Source organism: Sus scrofa, chromosome 5 (assembly GCF_000003025.6).
Source record: "Sus scrofa isolate TJ Tabasco breed Duroc chromosome 5, Sscrofa11.1, whole genome shotgun sequence".
In the NCBI taxonomy this organism is placed as follows: Eukaryota; Metazoa; Chordata; class Mammalia; order Artiodactyla; family Suidae; genus Sus; species Sus scrofa.
Genome location: NC_010447.5, coordinates 73,936,466 through 73,947,703, shown reverse-complemented (window position 1 = coordinate 73,947,703; position 11,238 = coordinate 73,936,466). Strand labels below are relative to the sequence as shown.

The following is an 11,238-nucleotide window of genomic DNA, read 5'->3' as shown; positions in this document are numbered from 1 at the left end:
CAGCCCCAGCAAATTAATACACCTTGAGACTCTACAGTATCACTGTCATTCATCTACTTATGAATTTATTTTTATTTGACTTATTTTTCATTCTGGAATTGGTACTCAGAGTACTCAAAAACTGATCTTCAATTCTGGTACATTTTTTAAATCATCATCTTTCAAAATATTGATTCTCCACCCTTACTTCTGTTTCATTTTTACTGAATTTCTATGAAAGATATTTTGGAGTATTGTCATTGATTCTCCATTTTTCCCAACTGTTTTTTTTTTTTTCCTTAAACTTTTTTTCATTTTTACCAGCCTTTGTTTCATAATTTCCTGTTCTTTTTAATGAAAATCCTTCTCCCATTTATCTTGTTGAGCACTCCATGTTAAAGAATAAAGGCTACTTCATGGCGTAAACTCATGTTCAGTTTGGTTTTTCAGAACCATATTACTGAATTTTTGATCTCTTTATTTCTTTTGGAAATTTGGTTTGCAATCTCCTTTTCACTGAGTGGATATCTCCCCGCCCACTCTCCTCACTGTTATCCAGTAAAGAGTGCATGTAGCAAAGCTTCACTGCATTTGAGTTCCTAAAATAAATTTATACAAATAGAATACATTTTAACCAGTTACATATTAGAGTTCTGTATAAGTTTCTATGCCTAAAAGAAGTATCTTTCAAAAAAATTTTTAAAATAAAAATAAATAAAAACCACAAAGTTTGAAAGCACCTACAGTCTACTAGAATTTTCAGCCCCAGGGAACACAACTTTCCTCAGCGAACTCTGTCTAAGAAGCTGTAATGAATGTTTGAGGCACCTTTCAGCTACTGGGAGAAGCTCAAGGTTTCTCCCGTCTGAGCTATTTCCTGAGAAGGGAGCATCCTAGCACCATGCTGAGAAGGTTCTATACCAAACAAAGTCCAGCATGAAAGCTGGAGATTCCATAAGGCCTGTCTCACTTTTCTCATCCATAAGCATCACATTCTCTCGCTTTCACATCTGACTTTAGGACTATGCTTTATTGCTTCTTATTCATATTTAGACTTATTTGACCTTGAACTTATCATTAGGCTTTTCGTCTTCCACCTGAATTTAGACAGGCAAAGGGCATGCTCACAGCTGACACATGCTCCAAACTAGCTCAGCTCAACCACAGAGATTTGAGACCAAAGCCCCATAACAACAAACAGGATACATTTGCCCAGACTGTTTCCTCTGTTCTCTTCTCTTTAGCACCCATTGTAGCGATCATGAAAGAGTTGAACTTTAGGGTCTAGGATTAAGGGTTCCATTTTCCACTCCAACTATCTTACAGAAGTCTTAGCACTTAACAATGCATGTGCCTTGGAAATGGAGTCGAAAGTCACTGAGCAATTCCCTGCCCTGCCACCTCCTCCATAAGAGACCTAGGAGAACCCCCGAGGGACACGGGTCCAGACCTTCCCCCAATCCAGGAGAACCCGCCGGGCAGGTTGTGGCAAGGCCACTGCAGAGACGTGATGATGGGCAGGTCCTGGGGCTCCCCGCCACTCGGTTCCTCACTCTCAGGTCAAGGAGTTGCTAAGAGCTTCCAGTCCTTTGCAGGTGTCCTCAGGGATTCGTCCTGGGAAGAGAGCCAAGCAAGTTATTTTCACAAATTTTTTCTGTTTTCATTAACATTATCCCACGATGCTCACTATTCCTTCATTTCTCTCTGGATTCTAAAGATCTTTTCCCCAGAAACTATCCAGGAGGTAGACACTCTTCTGTAATGACACTGCCAAGAATATCCTACATTCTTCCAAAACATCGAAAGCCTCTTACAGTCTCCCCAAAGACTGTCCCTGCCCCTGTCCCCTGATCTCCTCTTGCATGAAAACCCCCAAGACACACTGCAGAACTACAGTGGCACCTCAAGCAAACGCAAAAGCACTGTAGGACGTGGTCAGACGTGGTCTCTAAGAAGCAAGAGAGGAAAAATACTCCCTGAGCCCCAAACTAGTCATTACCCCAAACCTGTAATGATATGATGGTCTCTTTAGGATCCTTGAAAGCACTAAGTAAATAATGGAAGTGCTTGCTTAGCAGTGAGGCTGAAGCAGAGAAGGGGCTCCAAAAACGGTCTTATTTTCATTCCACCCACAACAGGAGCTCTTTGCCCATATAGTGGAATGAAAGACCAGACTTTTTTTTTGTTTTTTTCCCTGTCTTTTGAGGACCACACCCACAGCATATGGAAGTTGCCAGGCTAGGGGTTGAATTGGAGCCGCAGCTGCTGTTCTACACCACAGCCACAGCCATGCCAGATCCATGCCTCATCTGTGACCTACACCACAGCTCACAGCAATAATGGATCCTTAACTCACTGAGCAAGGCCAGGGATCAAACCCATATCTTCAGGGTTTCTAGTCGAGTTCATTACTGCTGAGACACAATGGAAACTCTAAGAGACCAGACAATTCTTAAACAAGAATTACTTGTCCATAATGGAAAGAACGCTTAGCCTGTACTAAACACTCTTTTAAGCACTTTGCAAAAGTGGTCATTCTATGCCACTTAACCACCAAGTCCCAGAGGCCTGGAGTGTTTATCCAAGTTACCTGAAGTCTCCCAGCTAGAAACTGCCGAGACAGGTCAAGGTTAAGAGAATGGGATGCAGATGCCAGAGAAAATAAAATTATATGCAGAAGGTTAGGAAAGTATAACTAGATAAGGGGCTAAAATTCATTTGGGGACAGAGAGGAATTAGGTGTGGGGAATGGCCTAAATGGTATGGGGCTGACATAGATGACTTAGATATTTTGGTCAAAAATCAAACATTTTAGGAATACATGTAGACCCAGAAAGGCAGCTGGGAATGTGGACACAGGACTACACTTAAGTACAATGTTATGTAGCATCAGTAATGAACCAAGAGTTCAGTTGTAAGTCATTCTGGGCTAAATTTCCTGCAAATCTAAAAGACAAGGGATGATCTTTACCACAGGTAAGCTGAAAAAAATGCAAGTTTTGCAGACCAATTAACATTTTTACAATATAATCACTTCTGAAAGATGTATGAAGTTACCCCTGAATATTTATAAAAGATCTCTGGAAGTTGCATTCCTGAACTTTAAAAGTTACATCACAGATTTTAATTTCTTCCCAAAACATAAATAAACTCTTCATATTGTTTAAGGTGTGGGTTTTTTCCCTCCATGCAATCAATCAAAATGCTGGTCTCCAGTGAAACCCCCACCTCTTTCCTCAATACCCAGTTAAATCCCTAGCAAGCTGTGTATCAGACCAGGGACCTGGTTGCATCAACAGCAGCAAACAGGGAAGACTCAGTGGAGCTGGACTGAAAGGGGCCCTGCCAGGGGAGGTGAGCAGTCACTCTGCTGCATGTGATGGGGAGACACGCATGGCAGGAAGCAGAGCACAGTGTCCAAAGCACTGGGCCGTAGACAATAGGTGAGGTCCAAGAGAGCTGCCAGTATCAAGAGGCCTCATCAGGGAACACAACATGGCATCTAGACATCCCAACAGGAGACAGGGCAGAGCTACGGGGAATTTTGGAGGGGGCAGCCCTTAGCAATCAAGGCAGGCATTGAACATTAGAAAGGTCTGTCTTCACCTAACAGAAGAGTGTCATAGCTAAGAGCTGAGATCCAGATGTGACTGCATTCGAATCTGAGCAATGACCTCCAGGTTCTTGGGCAGTTACTCAGCCTCTTTGGGCTTCAGTTTATCTACTTATCAATGGGGACATTAATATTATCTACTTGCTAAAATGTTTATAAAGATTAAGCAAGATGATGTGTTGAGTGATGAGTGATGAGTGCTGAGCACTGTGCTTAATATACGTTAGCCCTCATCATCACGATCATCGTCATTATTAATCCTGGTTTCTGTCATTTGTCTGTGATGAGTAAGGCTCCAGGCATTGGAAAGTAAGCCAGTCCATCAGCAGAGGAACAGATAAAGAAGATGTGGTACATATATACAATGGAATATTACTCAGCCATAAAAAATGAAATCATGCCGTTTGCAACAACATGGATAGACCTAGAGATTATCATACTGAGTGAAATAAGTAAAAGACAAACATCATATGAGATCACTTATATGTAGGATCTAGTAAAAATGACATAAAAGAACTTATAAAACTCACAGGTTTCAAAACCAATCTTATGGTTACCATAAGTGAAAATGCTGGAGGGGGAGGGAAGAATTCATAGGATGAAAATAACACATACACACTACTGTATAAAATAGATGATTACCAAGAACCTACTGTATAGCACAGGCATATCTACACAACAGTTTGTAATGACCTATATGGGAAAAAAGAATGGAGATATATATATATATATATATATATATATATATATATATACACATATATATATATACACATACACACACATATATACACACACACACGCACATGTATATACATATACTTATATATGTGTGTGTATATATATAACTGATTCACTTTGATGTACACCTGAAACTAAAACAACAACTGTAAGTCAACTGTACACCAAATAAAATTGTGAAGGAAAGAAGGAAGAAAGAAAAAAAGAAGAGAAAGAAAGAAGTAAGAAAAAACCAGCAGAAGCAGAAGAGGACTCGGCTTTAAAGGGACCAGGACTCTTGGAGACACTGATCAGGAGTCAGGCACAGAGGAGCAAAACAGAGCAGAAACAGGGTTTTCAGAGCTGGGACACAGATCTAAGCCAGACCAGCAGAAACGGTGACTTGCCACAGAGCCGAGTCTGGGATGAATGCCCTTCAGGCCTCTGCCTAGGGTCAGGTTGAGCTGTAGAAACCAGGTCAGGGCTGAGCTGCTAGGGAGGAGGAGCTAGAGAAGACGGCGGAGGGCAGAGGTCAGGCCAGAGGGGATGCTAGGGAATACTGAGCAAGGCACGCATGCTCTCTGGGCTATTGTTTCCTCTTTTGCACAAGGCACGTGCAACTGGATTCGATTATCCACGATTGATAGAACAACGGAGTTTGGTATTTTTCCCCCGGGGACATGTATCACAGGTTTCAGATCAAGTTTTACAACAGTGAAACAACCATGAAAATGTATTTGTCCCAGATCTCTGCTCTGCGAAAAAATATTATGTCTTCCAGACATGATCTGTTTATGAGTGGACATCAGAAGTTCATTTTAAATGTGTATTTACTTGGTTCTGGACCCAGAGGAAAGCCTGCAATTAGCTTAAAGTGAAAAGTTTTAAGGAGTTCCAAGGACACAGCATTTCTCTGAGAAGGGCCTGTGTCTATAATGGAGTGGGTTTGCAAACAGCCCCAGGCAGATGCCAAGTCCGCCAGTGTCACAAGACTTTCCTTATGAAGCGTCAGCCTGATTGGGTCAAGTCCTCAAGACAAGACATAATTATCTCTAGCATGATGCTGCTTCATACCAATACCATATATAGCTTTGGGTTTAGGCGTAGGAGAGGGAACACAACCGGTCTGGGGCTCAAGAAGAGTGTATGATTACAGAGACCACTCCCTTACACCTTTTAATTTTTTTACGATTCCCCCAGAAAAACCTTATAGTGGTTTGCTGGCTGTCTAGCAAGAAACCTGGTGCCCCTTAAGCTGTCCTGGCACAGCCTCTGAAAATTTTTAAGATGAGCTGAAATCAAGGAAAAACCGATCTGGGTAATTAAAAGACACATAAACAAAAGATCACGTACCAAGATGACTTGAAACCCTTTAGTAAAACCATTGTAAATTGTGCTTTGGGGAGAACAAAACCGTAAAATGGCATTGCGAGTAAACACATTATTGTATTAAATGTAATCTCAGGGCCATGGACTTTCCTGAGTCTGCTTCTATAATTTTCTATAATCTTTGCTATTTTTTCCTTGGCAAAAGCCCTGAGAAGCCAGCCTTTGAAACAATGATCTTTGTTACTGGGGGGAGGGGGAGACAGTTGACATAACGCAGGTTTGAATGTGATCCACAGCAAAATCCAGGGCGGGACCCGTCTTTGTTGCACATGTAACACACACACAAAACCTCCCCACCTTTGTCCACTGAGCCAAGTGCATTGGTTGGGCAAACAGGCTAAGTTCTCCAGCAGGAAGGAAGGGTGTGCTCTTTACAGAACGGAGGAGGCAGCTGCCATGTGACGAGCGAGAACAGCAAGAAGGAATGAGAGGGCACAGCTCACATACCCTATCAGCAAAGGAAGGACACACAAAACCCTTTCACCCTCACCCCCTTCGAGGGCCCCTCACAGGCCATGGGCCTGGAAAAAACCAACCTTTGGATCCAACACTGCCCAGGATCACCACTGGCTTTTAATTCACTATTGGGTAGACCAAAGCCAACCCAAAATTCAGAAGGGCGAGGCCATGTGGACCTCACGGCTAGTATAAAGACAGAAATAACCAAATTGGGGTGGTTTGCAAGAGGAAAATAAAACCAGTACTTGCTGAGACCCTGAGCCATGGGCTGTGCTGGTGCTTTCTATGGCTATACTATTCAATGACTACGTTATTCATGGTTATATAATTTAACTCTGAAGAAGAGAACAGATCCCTGGCTTCTACTAGAAAATTACACAAAAAATTCAGATTTCCTCCAGGGTAGGCCAACTCCAAACCCTGCTCAGGAAATGCCACGTCTGCAACCTATACCACAGCTCACAGCAACACCGGATTCTTAACCCACTGAGCGAGGCCAGGGATCGAACCTGCATCCTCATAGATCTAGTTGGGTTCATTACCTCTGAGCCACGAAGGGAACTCCCCAACCCGATAACATATCGACAGTCAAGTCACGTGCCAAAATTCCCTACACGCGGGTTACGTGTTCTCTATCTTCCTTTGTGGGGTCAGAACTCAATATTATATGTTAGATCATGTTCAGGTCAAGAAATGCCTACTACCATCAATTTAAAGAACCAGACTTGCAAGTTGCCATCATGGCTCAGAAGTAACAAACCCAACTAGCATCCATGAGGACAAGGGGTCAATCCCCGGCCTCACTCAGTGGGTTAAGGATGTGGTGTTGCTGTGAGTAGTGGTGCAGGCTGGCAGGTCCAGCTCCAGTTCGACCCCTAGCCTGGGAAATTCCATGTGCCATGGGTGCAGCTCTAAAAAAAAAAAAAAAAAAAAAAAAAAAAGACTTCCCAGAATGGAATTATAATAATTCCTTATATCACATTATGCAGTCATTATTCAATAACATTTACAGAGCAGGATACACAAGGGAGAAAAACATCCCCCTGCCCCTTCCACAGCTAAGAGCTTGATGTGGATTGTCACAGACAAGCAAGCAGCACACCACAGTGCAACAGAGGAAGGAGAGGCTGCTGGGAAAGGACACTGGCAGGTACCCAACCCAGCTTCCCAAAGGGCTCCCTCTGAACTTCCCAACACCCTTTAGCACCAGGTGTCACTGTCAGTTCTATAGATGAGGACACCAAGAGTTAGGAAATCTAAGTGTCTTGCCCAAGTCAGACATGCATATTCATAAAGCAAGTCTTGGTCACATCTAGGCATGAAATTTTTTTATTCCCCAAAGCAATAATTTATCAAACAGGACAGAGGATGCAGCTTTACTGGAATGGGCTGATGCAGCTTTCAAAGGTCCCAAACTTAATCTCAGGGACCGGTGTTCAAACTGGAGGAATCTGACGTGTAAGTCTCTATTTTAGCCTTACCTTTTAACCCCACGAAATTATGAGCCTGGTTCAAAGTCCCTTGAGAGAGACCACTGGAGACTCTACCTCCTTATCTGCAGATCTTTTCTATTAATACAAACTGCAGTTGACCCTTAACATTCACAGAGACTAACGTCATGAGAAATTTTGAATACTCAATATTTGTAAGTGCCTCTGCAACATATAATTTTCTCTATAAAATGTAGTCTTTCATTCACTCCTTCATTTAAGAAACAGCTTATTGAAATTTTGCTACAGGCAGGCAATAAAATAAAACCAAACAATTCAAGTGACCCCTTTAAAGAAAACAGCACATCTGGGTTAAGATGAGATACGAAACAGTCAGCGAGGCTCATTCACCAGGGAACTGACTCATCTCAATGGAACAACCTCGCCCACTCACATTCAAATCCCTATTTCAGCAAAATTATAAATACTGCATGTCATGGATTTTAGGTCATGGGTAGGTAATTGAAACGACAAGTGTTAAATCTATAAATGTCATAGGTTCCTATACCAGATGCTGGAAACTTAGATTCTAGTACAGTTTGGCTGTGTGGCACTTGGGTCAATCACTTGACTTCTCTGTGCCTTCATCAGAAAGACAAGAGGTGAAATAAATCATCTTCACAATTGTTCCTGGCTCTAAATACTAGCTCTATGAAGTGTTCTATTAAGGGCAGTTTGTAACCGTGTTAATTTTAAGGGCTTTGTCTCTTCAGGTTTCTATAGAAAAATGCCATTGACCAAGTGGGATGTAAACAACAGAAATTTATTTCTCACTGTTCTGCAGGCAGAACGTCCAAGTTCAAGGCACACATTTGGTGTCTGGTGAGGCCCTTCTTCCTGGCTCACAGATGGCCATCTTTGCACTGTGCCCTCACATGGGGGACTGGGTGAGAGACCTCTTAGGGGCCTCTTGTATAAAGGCACAAATCCCACACATGACAGTTGCTTTCTTATGACCCAATCACCTCCCGGATGCCCCACCTCCAAATACCAACATATCTATGTCCTTCCATGTTGCTGCAAATGTCATTATTTCACTCTTTTTATGGCTGAGTACTTTTCATTACACGTATGTACCCCACCTTCTTTATCCATTCCTCTGTCGACAGACATTTAGGTTGCGCCCATGTCTTGGCTATTGTAAAAAACAGGGCTGCAATGAACACCGAGGGGCACGTATCTTTTTGAATCATGGTTTTCTCTGGAGAGACACCCAGGAGTGGGATTGCTGGATCATATGACAGTTCTATTTTTAGTTTTTTGAGGAATATCCATACTGTTTTCCATAGGGGTTGCACCAATTTACATTTCCACCAAGAGTGTAAGAGGGTTCCCATTTCTCCACACCCTCTCCAGCATTTATTGTTTGTGGATTTTTGGTGATGGCCATTCTGGCTGGTACAAGGTGGTACCTCATTATAGTTTTGATTTGCATTTATCTAATAATTAGTGATGGGGAGCATCTTTTCATGTGTTTTTTGGCCATCTGTATGTCTTCTTTGGAGAAATGTCTATTTATATCTTCTGCCTTTTTTATTGGGTTGGTTTTTTTTGATACTAAATGAAGTTAGTCAAACAATGAAAAACAAACATCATATGATATCACTTATATAGGAATCTTAAAAAAAAGGTTGCAAAAGAACTTATTGAACTTATTTTCAGAATAGAAACAGACTCAGAGACTTTGAAAAAGTTATAAAAAGAAAAAAAAGGTGGGGGGGGGGAGTTCCCGTAGTGGCTCAGCGGAAACAAAGTGGAAACAAAGCTGACTCACATCCATGAGGATGCAGGTTTGATCCCTGGCCTCGCTCAATGGGTTAAGGAGCTGGCATTGCTGTGAGCTGTGTTATAGCTGGCAGGTGTGGCTCATATCTGGCGTTGCTGTGGCTATGGTGTAGGCTGGAGGCTACAGCTCTGATTAGACCCCTAGCCTGGGAATTTCCATATGCTACGTGTATAGCCCTAATAAAAAGACAAAAGGCCAAAAAAAAGAAAAGGTTATGTTTACCCAAAGGGACATGTGGGGGGGATACTGGGAGTGATGGACTGGAGGATTGGGATTGGCATATGCACACTGAAATACATGGCATGATTGACCCACAGAGACCTGCTGTGTAGCACAGAGAACTCTACCTCATATTCTGTGATAATCTATGTGGGAAAGAATCTGAAAAAGAATGGATATGTACGACTGGGTCCCTTTGTTGTAGAGCAGAAATTATCACAACCTTGTAACTCAACTATACGTCAATAAAACTTGAAAAATAAGAAAAAAGATCTCCACATTAGGAATATTAAAAAAAAAAAAACTACCATCTGAATTTCGAGAGAATACAAACTTTTAGTCTCTATCGAGGGCATTTATTTGTTAGGACTAATGTACACCTTATCACATCAATTCATTCTCGTAAAAGAATATTTGTATTCCCTTCAGGGATTAATCTCTTCAACTTTGTCCCCACACTTTTAAAATCTGGAAAGCCAGTGCTAATGATTATGATTCTAGAGAAGCAGCAGCTGCAGCAGCACTACCAATCAAGTAAATAAACATTTCATGGTTTCCGTGAAACCAAGTAGCCAGAATATGTATTTTTATAATCAACTGAACTAAGTCGTGATGGAAGGCAAGGAACTCGGGTCTTCCATCCACAGAAATTATTTTAAAATACTCAGCCTTTGGACCTCCTTGTTATCAAATTTCTTTCTCATGGCTTATAATTGCTTTTAGGTGTGTGAGTGGAATCTCTTTCTAGATGATCCTTTTCCAAAGCAGTCCCACAAATTACTGTTGCAGGTTTGCCACCATGTCTTTCTCAAGCTTGCATAATGGTGGTGATAAAACTGCTGTTAATGATTAATATTCTTGGGCTGCCCACAATATGTCTCCAAAACCATATGTGCAGCTCGAGCCTTCCAGCATGGTGGACTCAGACGCAATATGTTTCCCATGGCAGGATAGTCAACTGCAAATGCAGGGATCACATTCAAAGGTGCATTTGAAGCATTAGTCACAAACTGGGCTTTCTGGGAAGAAGACTTCAGCTCTTAGATGTGGGCTTTTAAAGTTCATGTGTGTGTTTGTTTTTCACTTAGTTGCCGACACTTAAAAACATTCTAAAAATCTGAATTTCTTGTTTAGATGAGTTGGCAACTACAAGGCCCATGTTTCTACCTGGTAACAGTGGCCTGGAATTGACTGACCCCCAGATGGGCTTCTCCCCTTTCCCACTCGTTCATGTACAAGATTGTTCTGATAGACATCGTTTTCAACCCCATTTACACCTATTTTTAAATAATCTATTGGGAAGAAATATGGACATCCTGGCCTAAGTTAACGTGGAGTCCACATGTGGTTCATGGTCCATGCCTGGCACAGAGCAGGCATGCAGAAATATTTGTTGGACTAAATTGAATGCAATACTCAGGAGGGAAACTGGATACAGGGTTTAGCATTTTTGTTACCTCTGGAAAAATTGGAAACAACCAATTTCAATCAGATTGTAACCGTGGGTACGGGCTTTTTGCCATGCTGGCATCGGGGGACAGTTTCCTGTTGCCCCTGCCCCTACATGCTGTGCACTCAAGGGC

At 42.0% G+C, this 11,238-nt stretch overlaps 1 long non-coding RNA gene across 1 annotated transcript in view; it reads right to left on the bottom strand.

The window, feature by feature from the left end:
- Positions 441-11,238, bottom strand: part of LOC110260766 — a 29,088-nt gene continuing 18,290 nt past the window's right edge. The window contains exon 3 of the long non-coding RNA XR_002344169.1: positions 441-1,593. This is a non-coding gene — a long non-coding RNA (uncharacterized LOC110260766). The remainder of the gene's footprint in view (positions 1,594-11,238) is intronic.